A 15,281-nucleotide genomic window follows, 5' to 3' on the forward strand; every position below is an offset into this window, starting at 1 on the left:
GGGGAATGTCCCAATTTTCAAGAAATGGGGAACAGAATTTGCAAACTACAGCCTTATGAATTTGATTCCAATTGTAGAATAGACTATTAAACAGATGCTTAGTGAATATCTAGAAAAAAGGAAACAGTGACTACAAAAAGTCAATAGACCTTCATGAAGAACAGATTGTTCCAGACTAATCTTGTTTCTTCTTTTTTTTTTTTAACCAGGATTATTAAATTGGTAGATCAGAGAAATGTTGTAGATCAGGACTGGTGAACCTTTTCCCAGTTCAAATGCCCGGAGGGCAAATTCAAGGTGTCTCTGAACCCCCAGATTACCAGAGAGAGTTGAGGGAGAAGGTGCTTGCTTTGGACAGCTGAACAGAGGGATGGGGTATGCAAAAATGTCCTCTGGTGCTGGGAAGAGGTGGAACTGAGCAGCTCCCCAAGTGCTGCCTGTGCACTCCTGCCACAGCTCTGTCAACCAGGCTATAGAGCATAGTTTCCTGGAATAAGTTCAGAGCTAGGAGGTATTTTATTGAAGCATTCAATAATGTATCTCATCTATCTCATCTCATTCTTAGGGAAAAGATAGGGAGATGTGAATTAGTTGAGAGTATAATTGGGTACATTTGGAACTGGTTGGGATGGCTGGACTCAACAATTAATCTAATAGTCTCAGTCAACTTGATAGGAAGGTTTCCACTGGCATGTCCCAGAGAGCTATGTCTGGCCTTGGCTAATTAGCTTTCCTTCCTTCCTTTCTTCTGTCCTTCCCTCTTTCCTTCCCTCTTTCCTTCCCCTCTTCCTCCCTCCCTCCCTCCCTTCCTTCCTTCCTTCCTTCCTTCCTTCCTTCCTTCCTTCCTTCCTTCCTTCCTTCCTTCCTTCCTTCCTTCCTTCCTTCTTTCCTTCCTTCCTTCCTTCCTTCCTTCCTTCCTTCCTTCCTTCCTTCCTTCCTTCCTTCCTTCCTTCCTTCCTTCCTTCCTTCCTTCCTTCCTTCCTTCCTTCCTTCCTTCCTTCCTTTCTTCCTTTCCTTCCCTTTATTAGTCCATGATTTGGATAAAAGTATCCTTATCAGATTTTCAGGTGGCACAAAAATAAGAAGGATCATTAGTCCTTCTTGGACTAAATATGACTGAATCAGGATGTAAAATGGTACCAATAAACTAGAACAGGGACCAGAAAACTATGGCCTATAGGCCAAATTTGATATAATCATATCAGTTTCTTTAAAAAAATAATAAACCCTTATCCTTCATCTTAGAACCAACACTGTATATTGGTTCCAAGGCAGAAGAAGGTAAGGGCTTGGCAAATGGAGTTAATTAACTTGTCCAGGATCACACAGCTAGGAGGTATATGGGTCTAATTTGAACCCAAGATCTCTCATCTCCAGCCCTGGCCCTCTATCTAATGAGCCATTTAGTTGTCCTATCAGATCAATTTCTTATCTTGAACTGTTTGACAATTTCAAAGATTGGGTCTTGGAACCCAGAACATTTCTGGGTTTTAACAGCTTTATAGTGTTTATTGCACTTATAGAAGCTGTTTTCAGGAAGTGTCTTCACTAGGGTTACTTGCCAGAATAATGACTACAGATATTGGGTTGGAAGTGATTGAAGGAATGTATAAGTGGAAATTTTCTACCTTTGAACTATGTTCCCCAGAATTCCTTTTGTATTTCCCAGCATCCCTTTCCCTTTGTTTACCTGTGTCTTTAAGTTATTGTTTATAACTTTCTGTGACCCCTCCCTCTTTTTTTCTTCTTTCTCAAGATCGAAGTTTGAGTTAGTTCCTTTTTAACTCTAGTTTTTATTTTAATAAATCTTATAAATGTACTTGAGTTATTGTATATTAATTTTATTTCTCACAGGGAGAAATTATTGTGGAGAGATTGTTTGCCTTTTTCATCACCAAAAACAACTGCTAACCAACTGCCACTAACAAGTTGGTTCAAGATATAAGGTACAAGGTACATCCTGCTGATGGGAGTATCTTCAAATCCATCAGTCCTCCTTCCAGGCCAGTCCTCCTGTTTCCTTCTTCAAGGAAGCAACACCTGTGGAAAAAGGACCAACCACCCTCAGCAAATTCCAACCAATTGCTGAAGAGAGGGCAGGCAAGGCAACCTAGTTGAAGATTTGAGGAACCCTGAGGGGGAGACTGGAAACATCTTCATGTTCCAGGCAAGTTCAACCACCATCGCCTCAACTAATGTCTCCCCTTGAATTCTGATGGGGGCAGGCCAGAACCTTAAGCCCAAGAACCCTTAGAATAACAGTGACATCCAAGCCACCAGGATGCTTCAAGTTCAGACCCAAATAGTCATCATTGAGGGGAGAAATCACAGTAGATAGAGAGTCCATCTTCTTCATCACTGCCAGCAAAACAAAAGCAAATAATCACTAATTGAGAAGATGAGAAAAAGCAGAATTATATGAGACTGATTTGGGGATGGTCAAACAAGTTGTGGTCTGTGATTGTAATGGGATACAATGAATGAATTATAAATAAGACAATCACCAAAAAAACCTAAGAAGACTGATCAGAAGTGATGCAAAGTGAAATGAGCAGAACCAGAAGAATATTGTACACAGTAACAACAATAATGTATGATGATTAACTGTGAATGACTTCATAATTGTTATCAGCAATGGGCAATGCAAGGATCCAGGAAAACTCCAAGGGATTCATGACAAAAAAAAGATGATCCATCATCAGACTGAAGCATTCAATTCTTCACTTTAGTTGCTTCATGAATTTTTCTCTAGTGTGATATGTGTCTCCTTTCAAAACATGGCAAACATGAAAATATTTATTATATGTTAATACATGTACGCCTTGTATCATATCACCTGCTATGTAGGAGAGGGAGGTTGTGTGGGAGGGCAGGAGAGAATATGGATCACAAAATGTCAGAAAATTATTATTAAAAATTTCATCAAGATTGTACGTTGTTTTTCTAACCTGCTCTAGAGAAGTCTGAGGGTGGTTGGAATCTAAGAAGAGCCAAACTGTATCGATTTGCAGCAAATCATTACAGATGAACAAACTGTGGAGGTGACTTGCCTAGCTCACACAGGCAGGAATCAAACACAGAACTTTTGGACTTCAATTCTAGCACTTTATCTGTCCATTATGTCGTAAAGTGAGAAAGAGTACTGAAAAGGTCAAAATCTATGACACTGTGATCTTTGAGATTCCTTGCTGAGGGTGGAGTCAAGATGGCGGCTTAGAAGCAGCAAAAGTTCAGACCTCTGAAAATCCTTCCTTACCGATCACAAACTGAATGCTCCTAGGGGACTGAAATTCAAACTTAACAACAGGACAGAGGCGAGGAACCCTCCTTCTGGATTCAATTCAAAAGGTACACCCCCCAAAAAAAACTGGAATCTGAGAACACTCGGGTCTAAGGGGAAGGCAGAAGGAAGGTCCCAGGGTCCCTCCCCCCCAACCCAGAGCATGGATTCCCCAGTAGCAGCGGGAACCTCTGGGCAGGCAAAGGTGCTGATCTGGAGGGTATACCTTGAGAGCGACCTGGGCCAGGCTCAGAGCATCCAACACAGGTGGCAGGGAAGCAACCAGGGAGATACCAAAGAGCCTGCAGCCCCTTGGCTGGGTCCCTCCATCTGGCTCCAGTCTCACCAGAGGTTTTTGCCTTGGGGCACATCCAGACCAACCTAGTCCCATCAGGAGTCCTCAAAGCTCAGGGAGGTCAGGACCCCTTCCCCCCCCTAGAGTGCAGGGCCTCCCACAAGGACAGGAACCTCTGGGCGGGCAAAGGCACTGGTGTACCTTGCGGACAGTGCTGTGCCAGCCTCAGAGCATGGAGCACAGGCAGCAGAGAAGCAGCTGGAGAATTAGAGAGAGCCTGGGCAGCTGAGACCTTCCATTTGGCTCCAGCCTTCCAGGAGTCTTTGTCCTCAGAGCACATACAGCCCAACCCAGTTGAACTTAATCTGATCAAAAGCCTCCAGAGAACAGGGAAGCCAACATTCCTCCCCCAGAGACTGTACCAAGAGATCTGACAAAGCTCCAAGAGGAGAGACTGACAGCCCCAAAACAAAAAAAAAAAAAGAGAGAGGAGCAAGAGCACAGACAAACATGGGAAGCAAAGAAGGGGTAAACACAAGCAAACAACAGAAAAAGAAGAAAGAAATTACAATAGACAGTTTCTGTACAGGTAACAAGCAAAGAGCAAATGAAACAGAGGGGGAGGGATCAGCAAAGGAAAAATCAGAAATCCCTGCGAATTGGATACAGGCTTTGGAAGAACTCAAAATGCAATTCAAAGCACAATTAAGAGAGGCTGAAGACAATTGGGAAAAGAACTTAAAAACTAAGATAAATCATCTGGAAACAGAAAATAGTGTCTTGAAAGCCAAAATCAACCAGCTGGAAAATGAGACGAAGGAGATGAAAGATGAGGTGAAGAAGATGAAAGATGAGAAAAAGGAGATGAAAGATAAGGCAAAGAAGATGAAAGATGACCTCCAAAGAAAATCAGATCAGAAGGAAAAGGATGACCAAAAAGGCAGGGATGAAATCCAGTCTTTAAGAACCAGAATACAACAACTAGAATTAAGTGACCTCACAAGGCATCAAGACACTATAAAACAAAACCAAAAGAATGAAAAAATTGAGGAAAATATGAAGCATCTCATTCAAAAAACAGAATATTTAGAAAATTGTTCAAGGAGAAACAATTTAAGAATCATTGGTCTACCAGAAGACCATGACAAAGGAAAAAGCCTGGACATCATACTACAGGACATTAAAACTGCATCAATATCCTAGAACAAGAGGGAAACGTGGAGATTGAAAGAATCCACAGATCACCTCTTGTACTTAATCCCTAACTGACAACATCCAGGAATGTTATAGCCAATTTCAAGAACTATCAGACCAAAGAAAAGATATTACAAGCTGCCAAGAAGAAGTCATTCAGATACCAGGGAACCACAGTGAGGATAACACAGGATCTGGCTGCATCCACACTGAAAAACCAAAAGGCATGGAATATGATATTCCAGAAAGCAAGGGAACTAGTTCTACAACCAAGAATCAACTACCCATCAAAACTGACTATATTCTTATAGGGGAAAGTATGGTCATTCAACAAAATAGAAGAATTCCAAGCATTTGTAAAGAAAAGACCAGACCTGAACAGAAAATTTGATGTCCAAATACAGAACTCAAGAGAATCATCAAAAGGTAATTAAAAATGAGGGAAAAAAGAAAAACAAAACAAAACAAAAAATTTTTTTCAAGAAACTCAATAAGTTAAAATGATATGTAACCCTATAAGAAAAGAGGTCATTGGTAACTCTTACAAACTGTTGTTATTACCTGGGTAGCAAAAAGAAGTACACTTGGAGGGAACAGTGACAAACTGTATAGGATGAAAGGACAAGATATAAATAGGTATATAGATATATGCATGCATAAATACATACACATGTGTATATATATATATATATATATAACTAGAGCTAAAAATAGGTTAATATTAAAAGAAATGGGAAAAGAAACAAATGGGAGTAAATTTATATGTCACAAAGAAACTCATGGTGGGAGGGGGGAGAACATCAATACACAGGAAGGGTAAAGAGGTCGGAGATAGGAAATACACAACTCTTACGTGCTTTGAAATTGACCCAAAGAGGGAAGAACTATCCAATCCATTGGGGCAGAGAATAGATTTGTGCCCTATAGGGGAGTAGAAGGGTAACAAATGGACTGGTGGGGAGGGAAGCAGAAAAGTGAGGGAGGGGGCAGGGGGTTAATTTTAGAAAGACTACAGGGAAAATAAGGGGGAGAATAAGAAGGCGGGGTAGAAAGGGAAGTAAAATAAGGGTGGGAACTAGGGAGACTGATTAAAAACAAATATTAGTGTAGAAGGAAATAGTGAAAGAAGAAAAGACAGGATCAGGAGTAGAAATCAAAATGCTGGGTAATACACAGCTAGTAATCATAACTCTGAATGTGAATGGAATGAACTCACCCATAAAACACAAGCAAATATCAGATTGGATTAGAATCCAAAACCCTACCATATGCTGTCTACAAGAAATGCACATGAGGAAGGTAGATACACATAGTGTGAAAGTAAAAGGGTGGAGCCAAATCTATTGGGCATCAACTGATAAAAAGAAGGCAGGAGTCACAATCATGATATTAGACAAAGCCAAAGTAAAAATAGATCTAGTTAAAAGAGATAGGGAAGGTAATTACATCCTGATAAAAGGCAGTATGGACAATGAGGAAATATCTGTACTCAACATGTATGCACCAAATGGCATAGCATCCAAATTTCTAAAGGAGAAAGTAGAGGAGCTCAAGAATAAAATAGATAGAAAAACTACACTAGTGGGAGACCTAAACCTTCCTCTATTCAAACTAGATAAATAAAACCAAAAAATAAATAAGAAAGAAGTAAGAGAAGTGAATGAAATCTTAGAAAAATTAGAGTTAGTAGATGTGGAGAAAAATAAATAGGGACAAAAAGGAATATACCTTCTTTTCAGCAGCACATGGTTCATTCACAAAAATTGACCATGTATTAGGGCATAAAAACATTGCAAACAAGTGCAAAAAAGCAGAAATAATAAATGCAACTTTCTCAGATCACAATGGAATGAAAATAATAATTAGTAAGGGAAGATGGAGAGATAAATAAAAAATTAATTGGAAATTAAACAATACGATTCTCCAAAACCAGTTAGTTAAAGAACAAATGGTAGAAACAATTAATAACTTCATTGAAGAAAATGACAATGATGAGACATCCTTTCAAAACCTATGGGATGCAGCCAAAGCAGTACTCAGGGGGAAATTTATATCCTTGTGTTCATATATTAACAAATTAAGAAGGGCAGAGGTCAATGAATTGGGCATGCAAATTAAGAAATTAGAAAGTGAACAAATTAAGAATCCTCAGGTTAAGACTAAACTAGAGATTCTAAAACTCAAAGGAGAAATTAATAAAATTGAAAGTCAAAGAACTATTGATTTAATAAGTAAGACTAGAAGCTGGTACTTTGAAAAAACAAATAAAATTGACAAAGTACTAGTCAGTCTAATTAAAAAAAGGAAAGAAAAAAACCAAGTTGACAATATCCAAGATGAAAAAGAAGACCTCACCTCTAATGAAGAGGAAATTAAGGCAATCATTAAAAACTACTATGCCCAATTATATGGCGACAAATATTGCAATCTAGGTTATATGGATGAATACTTACAAAAATATAAGTTGCCTAGACTAAAAGAGGAAGAAATAAATAACCTAAACAACCCCATATCAGAAAAAGAAATTGAATAAGTCATCAAAGAACTCCCTAAGAAAAAATCCCCAGGTCCAGATGGATTCACAAATGAATTCTATTAAACATTCAAAGAACTAATATTAAACAAACTGTTTGAGAGAATAAGCAAAGAAGGAGTCCTACCAAATTCCTTTTACGACACAAACATGCTACTGATCCCAAAGCCAGGCAGGTCAAAAACAGAGAAAGAAAACTGTAGACCAATCTCCCTAATGAATATAGATGCAAAAATCTTAAATAGAATACTAGCGAAAAGACTCCAGCAAGTCATCACAAGGGATAGTCACTATGACCAGGTAGGATTCATACCAGGATTGCAAGGATGGTTCAATATTAGGAAAACCATCCACATAATTGACCATATTAACAAGCAAACCAACAGAAATCACATGATTATCTCAATAGATGCAGAAAAAGCCTTTGACAAAATACAACACTCATTCCTATTGAAAACACTAGAAAGTATAGGAATAGAAGGGCCTTTCCTAAAAATAATATACTGTAATATAATAATATATCTAAAATATATAATAATATATCTAAAACCATCAGCAAGCATCATCTGCAATGGGGATAAACTAGAAGCCTTCCCAATAAGATCAGGAGTGAAACAAGGATGCCCATTATCACCTTTATTATTTAACATTGTACTAGAAACACTAGCAGTAGCAATTAGAGAAGAAAAAGAAATTGAAGGCATTAAAATTGGCAATGAGGATACCAAGCTATCATTCTTTGCAGATGATATGATGGTTTACTCAAAGAATCCTAGAGAATCAGCCAAAAAGTTACTTGAAAGAATCAACAACTTTAGCAAAGTTGTAGGATACAAAATAAACCCGCATAATTCATCAGCATTTCTATATATCTCTAACCATTTCAGCAGCAAGAATTAGAAAGAGAAATACCATTTAAAATTACCCTAGACAATATAAAATACTTAGGAATCTATCTGCCAAGACAAACACAGGAACTATATGAACACAACTAAAAACACTCTCCACACAGTTAAAACTAGATCTAAACAATTGGAAAAACATTGATTGCTCATGGGTGGGACGAGCTAACATAAGGAAAATGACAATCCTACCCAAATTAATTTACTTATTTAGTGCCATACCCATTGAACTACTTCTTTACTGAATTAGAAAAAAAAAAACATAACTAAGTTCATTTGGAAGAACAAAAGATCAAGGATATCCAGGGAAATCATGAAAAAAAAATTTGAAGGAAAGAGTACTTGCAGTCATAGATCTCAAACTATACTATAAAGCAGTGGTCATCAAAACAATTTGGTACTGGCTAAGAGACAGAAAGGAGGATCAGTGGAACAGACTTGTGGTAAATGACCTCAGCAAGACAGTCTATGACAAACCCAAAGACCTCAGCTTTTGGGACAAAAATCCACTATTTGATAAAAACTACTGGGAAAATTGGAAGACAGTGTGGGAGAGATTAGGTTTGGATCAACACCTCACACCCTACACCAAGATAAATTCAGAATGGGTGAATGACTTGAACATAAAGAAGGAAACTATAAGTAAATTAGGCAAACACAGAATAGTATACATGTCAGACCTTTAGGAAGGGAAAGATTTTAAAACCAAGCAAGACTTAGAAAAGTGTAAAATGTAAAATAAATAATTTTGACTACATCAAATTAAAAAGGTTTTGTACAAACAAAACCAATATAACTAAAATCAGAAGGGAAGCAACAAATTGGGAAACAATCTTCCTAAAAACCTCTGACAAAGGTTTAATTACTCAAATTTACAAAGAGCTAAATCAATTGTACAAAAAATCAAGCCATTCTCCAATTGATAAATGGGTAAGGGACATTAATAGGCAGTTTTCAGACAAAGAAATCAAAACTATTAATAAGCACATGAAAAAGTGCTCTAAATCTCTTATAATCAGAGAGATACAAATCAGAACAACTCTGAGGTATCACCTCACACCTAGCATATTGGCTAACATGACAGCAAAGGAAAGTAATGAATGCTGGAGGGGATGTGGCAAAGTAGGGACATTAATTCATTGCTGGTGGAGTTGTGAACTGATCCAACCATTCTGGAGGGCAATTTGGAACTATGCCCAAAGGGCGATAAAAGACTGTCTGCCCTTTGATCCAGCACTGCTGGGTTTGTACCCCAAAGAGATAATAAGGAAAAAGACCAGTACAAGAATATTCATAGCTGTGCTCTTTGTGGTGGCAAAAATTGGAAAATGAGGGGATGCCCTTCAATTGTGGAATGGCTGAACAAATTGTGGTATATGTTGGTGATGGAATACTATTGTGCTAAAAGGAATAATAAAGTGGAGGAATTCCATGGAGCCTGGAATGACCTACAGGAAGTGATGCAGAGTGAGAGGAGCAGAGCCAGGAAAACATTGTACACAGAGACTGATACACTGTGGTACAATTGAAGGTGATGGACTTCTCCATTAGTGTCAATGCAATGTGCCTGAACAATCTGCAGGGATCTAGTAGAAAAACACTATCCACAAGCAGAGGACAAACTGTGGGAGTAAAAACACTGATGAAAAGCAACTGCTTGACTACAGGGGTGGAGGGGTTATGACTGAAGAGAGACTCTAAATGAATCCTCTAGTGCAAATACCAACAACATGGAAATGGGTTCTAGTCAAGAACACATGTGATACCCAGTGGAATCAGGCGTCGGCTATGGGAGAGGTGGTGGGAGGGGGGAGGAAAAGAAAATGATCTTTATTTCCAATGAATAATGTTTGAAAATGACCAAATAAAATAATGTTTAAAAGGAAAAAAAATTCATCAACATGGAATCTGGGTAAAAAAAGATCATATGAGATTGATTGGGTTCAAGAAATTTTCAAGCAGATACTGAGTAGTAGAGGGGGCTTAAGTTCAAGGATGGGTTGGAGTATATGCCATCTTAGGTCCCTTCTAGCCCAGAGAGTACTTGATTCTATGACTCAGGTGACTGAATCGGAGTTAAGTAGATCAAATCTGACAAAGAGCTTCTTTGTTCCAGCCCCTCCATGTTTCTCCAGGGTATCAAGACCAGTTAAAGAATAATAGAAAAGATTTACAATAGAGGTTCTTAACCTGCACATACATGAAGTTGGCTTTAATATATTATCTATTTATTTATCTATCTGTCTGATGTTGGGCTTAATATATATCATATTTTGATGTAATTCATTTCCTCTTAATTTTAGGTATTTTACTTTTATACATTAAAAAAGTATTCATCTAAGAAAATGTCCAAAGGCTTCCCCAAATTGCAAAAAGGATTCGCCACACCAAAAATGTTAAGAATCCATGAGTTGAAGAGTGGTTGGAAATGGCAAAACCCTAGGGAATAAAGGATTAATGTTCCTTCCTCGTCTGTCTAAAATGCTCCTAACCTTCTTGTTTATTTCCATATATTAAATATTTTCTGAATTATTTTTTTTAAACCCTTACCTTCCGTCTTTGATTCCAAGGCAGAAGAGTGGTAAGGGCTAGGCAATAGGGGTTAAGTGACTTGCCCAGAGTCACACAGCTGGGAAGTGTCTGAGGCCAGATTTGAACCTAGGGCATCCCACCTCTAGGATTCACTCTCAATCCACTGAGCTACCCAGCTGCCCCAATATTTTATGAATTCTGAAGCAACATGGTATTGGCCTCACCTAGTTTTTGCAGCCTATACTCAAAATTCTCAAACGGTGAGAAGTCCCTAACCTTACATGTTGATATCACCCTAGAATCTCTGAGACTTCAGAATCAAGCTATAGCCTAGTCTAGAGTTTGGGGCAGGTGCTGAATTTTGTTTCTTACTTCCATTAATCCTAATTGAGGCTTCCAGGGGGGCTTTACACTGAGGATTTTCCAGAGTTCCAGGATCAGGCCAATTATAGGACAAATCCTCTGGACCTAACTTGGTTACATCCTAGAGGAGTCATAGAGACCTCTTAAACTATCAATAAATCAAGAGCCATTTTGAGGGTAGCTGGGTGGCTCATGGAAGATCCTGGTTTTAAATCTGGCCTCAGATACTTCCAAGCTGTATGTTCCTGGGCAAGTCACTTAACCCTCATTGCCTAGTCCTTACCACTCTTCTGTCTTGGAACCAATACAAAATATTGATTCTAAGTTGGAAGATAAGTATTGTTTAAAAAGTCATTATAAAGTGCCTACTATGTGTCAGGCACTGCATCAAGTTCTGTATATATAAATATAAAAAGGGAAATAGACCCTGCTTTCAAGGAGCTTTCTTTCTAAAAGTGGTTAGATTTGGAAAGACTGTGGGAGGGGTTCTTACCCTGAGATTTATGGGCTGCACTGGTTGGAGGATGTATTTCAGGATGTGTATAAACTTGGATGAGAAAAAAGCTTCAAATGAGTATATTTCAGTGTAATTGGTTTCCATTGTAATCCTATGTGTTTTATTTATGTATTTCAAAACAATTCTGAGAAAGTTTTCATAGGTTTTGCCAGACCTCTAAAGGGGTTCATATGACACACAGAAAAGGATAAGAACTGGATTATGGGATAAAGGGCAGATTGGGAGCTCTCCATAAACTAAGTGGAGTCAAAATCATCAGACTAAAAAGGTATTAAGATCATCTAATCTGATGCCATTATTTTGCATTTGAGAAGACTGAGACCCAGAGAAAATGACTTGTCCAAGATTGACTGACTTCTACCCTAAGACTCCTCCTATAACTCCTCATTTCCTCTAATTAATTCAATGAGTCTATAGTGTGGTCATTGAGTGGACATCAGGGAAATATTGGCACTTGGTAAACCCTGATATAAAGGTGAAGCAGGAAGTGAGAATGATATTGGGGTGGGCCTCTACTTCACCAAATACCCACTCTACCAGCTCCCTGAAGCATGAAATATCTTTTTTCTCCAACCCTTACTTTCCATCTTAGAATCAGTACTGTGTATTGGTTCCAAGGCAGAAGAGTGGTAAGGGCTAGGCAATTAAATGACTTGCCCAGGGTCACATAGCTAGAAAATGTGTGATGACAAATTTGAACCCAAGACATCCCATGTCTAGGCATGGATCCACTGAGTCACCTAGCTTCCCCTAAGGAGTATGTACTGGTGAAAGAACAAAGCCACAGAGACAAGAGATGTCATGGGGTATTCAATTATTAGGAGGCCAGGTTGGTTGGGTACAATCCATAATCAGATCCTTCCCTGAGAGCAACTTTCTTTGAAATAGAGATGACCCTGGCATAGGGAGGGATAAAATAAGAGGCTTGTCCAAGCCTATAGAATCCTTCTTAGAATTGTTTTTAAGTCCATAAAATAATGAGTGGGGTGGTAGAGAGAATGGTTGAGAAAATGGAGCTCCCAAAGTTTTCGAAGCCCAGTTCTGTCTAATAGAACATCTTCCTAAGAGCACCAACAGAATTTTCCCAGTAGATAATCTAGTTGTTGTTCAGCTATTCCAGTTATATACAACTTTTTGTCATTCCATTTGGGGTTTTCTTGGCAAAGATACCAGAGTGGTTCGCCATTTTCTTCTCCATCTCATTTTATAGATAAGGAAACTGAGCAGAGGAAAACAAATTCCACTCAGGGTTTCACAGTTGGTGAGTATCTGAAGCCAGGTTTGAACTTAGGAAGATAAGTCTTCTTGACTTCCATTTAAGTGCTCCACTTAGCTTCCCAATGGATGATCCAATACCTAGGAATTTATTATGTCTCTGTGGAAACTTCATGATTCTTTTCAGAGATACCAAGGGTGGGAGAGGGGAGAAAACCATCAATTACTGCTTCAGTGTAGATGTGACCTCTTCAGAAGTTATCATTTTGGAGTCCTCCTTCCTGTGTGATCCTCACTGGCCAGGAGGAATGAATGCTATAGCTCCCAAACACAGAAGCTATACCAAGAGAATCTGTGTTATTTGGGACATTGCAAGGAGCTGTCAAGAATAATGAACTAGACATTGAAACGGGGAAATAGAATGTCTCAATAAATAAACATCACTTTCTTTCCATTCTCTTTGGTAAGAGAATTGAGTTTGGACCTTAATCCTTTTTTATACTGCTGTGGGAACCCTTGAAACAAAACTCATTTGTTTTGTAGGAATTGCCAAGAACACAGAAGATAGTAGCTCATCTATAAAAAGAAGCATATTTGGTATTATGATGTTATCTTGAGCCTGGAAACTGTCTGATGTATGTGAGTCAGGCTGGGCATAAGAGTGACATTTTTTCTGACTCCTTAAAAGCCTGGATCATTTCATTTTTTTTCAGGGGGACATAGAGGGGTTCATGTCTTTAAATTTTCTTTTTTATTATAATCTCAATAATCATTGATAAAGGGGGCAGCTAAGTAGCTCAGTGAGAACCAGGCTCAGAGAGAGGAGGTCCTGGGTTCAACTCTAGCCTCAGACACGTCCTAGCTATGTGACCCCGGGCAAGTCACTTAACCCATTGCCTTGCCCTTAGCACTTTTCTGTCTTGGAACCAATGTACAGTAATGATTCCAAGATGGAAGGTAAGGGTTAAAAAAAAATCATTGATAAATACAAACATTCCAGTATGCAAAAAGCAAAAAGGGAGATTATATATGAAACTATGAACTAAGGCTTCATAGTTTATTTTTTAAGTGTATATAAAATTTAACATGGCAGTAGCAAATTGTTTTTTTGTCACCCCAAACCTTCTTTTTGTTTCCTTCTATGTATTTTTCAAATGATTTATTAGTGCTCTTTTCAGTAGTTTTTGGCATGTCCATCACTACTAAACCTCCCTGCACTCCCATAGAAGTTTAGTCAAGAAAAATAATTCCACACATTAGATTTTTTCAGAAAACATCTGTCCTCTTCTGGAATAGCCACAACATAATGGCTTAGTCATCATGTCTGCTTTTCAGCCATCATTCCACATCTCCTTCCTGCGGATGGGACAGAGAACTCCACTCTTGGATACTCTGGTTTTGTGGGTGAGCCTTTGTCTTATTTTTCCAGGACCCTGGGCTTCCACATCACTCCCTGGCCATTACCAAACTCTGCTGCCATGTACACTATGGCCCAGCCCACTTTGCACCATCCCTTTATATATTGCTCCCACTCCTACCCCCAGTAAAAGGGAAACTCAGGACAGGGAGGTGGCACAATGGATAGAGCACCAGGGCTAGAGCAGATCATATCCTTTGACCATTTATCAATTGGAGAATGACTTGGATTCTTATAAATTTGTCTTAGTTCTTTACATATTTTAGAAATGAGACCTTTACCAGATATAATCAAACTTGTTATTTTTACATCTCATAATGTTCTCTATCTCTTGGTTGGTCTTAAATTCTTCTACTCTCCATAGATCTGACAGGTAAACTATTCTTGTTTCCTTAATTTACTTGCAATGTCACTCTTCATCATTCATTCATTTAAATCATATGCCCATTTAGACTTCAACATTTTAAAGGACCTAAAAGTATCCTTTCGACCCTAGATCCATGTGTTAGCGCCTTCCTGAAAGGGATTTTTTATCCCAGATTTTTGCCCAGCTACCTGAAATGTCCCATCCCTCCTTTCCTCTAATTCTGAGTAAATCTAACAAGTAATTCTTAGGATGGGTTGAATTGGGACTTCTTGTCTCAACAAATAAGTTTATGGTATTATTCAAGGAAGACAAAAAAAAGTCACTTGTGGAAGTTACTACTCCAGGTACTTAATTCTTTTTTTAATTTAAATTTGAATTTAAAAAAAATTTTTTTTTTTTTTTTGGTGAGCCTTGTCTTGTGTCTTAGTATCAGTTCTAAGACAGAGGAGTGGCAAGGACTAGGAAATTGGAGTTAAGTAACTTAGCCAGGGTTATGCAGCCAGGAAATGTCTGAGATCAAATTTGAACCCAGAACCTCCCCACTCCAGATATAGCACTCTATCCATCATGCTCCCTTGCAATCCCTGCAATTGATTCTTACCCCTTCCACCCCAGATCCCAAGTTATAAAAGATTATAAAGGAAGTCTCCTAAGGATAGTTAGTGA

Source organism: Monodelphis domestica, chromosome 2, assembly GCF_027887165.1.
Source record: "Monodelphis domestica isolate mMonDom1 chromosome 2, mMonDom1.pri, whole genome shotgun sequence".
Taxonomy (NCBI): domain Eukaryota; kingdom Metazoa; phylum Chordata; class Mammalia; order Didelphimorphia; family Didelphidae; genus Monodelphis; species Monodelphis domestica.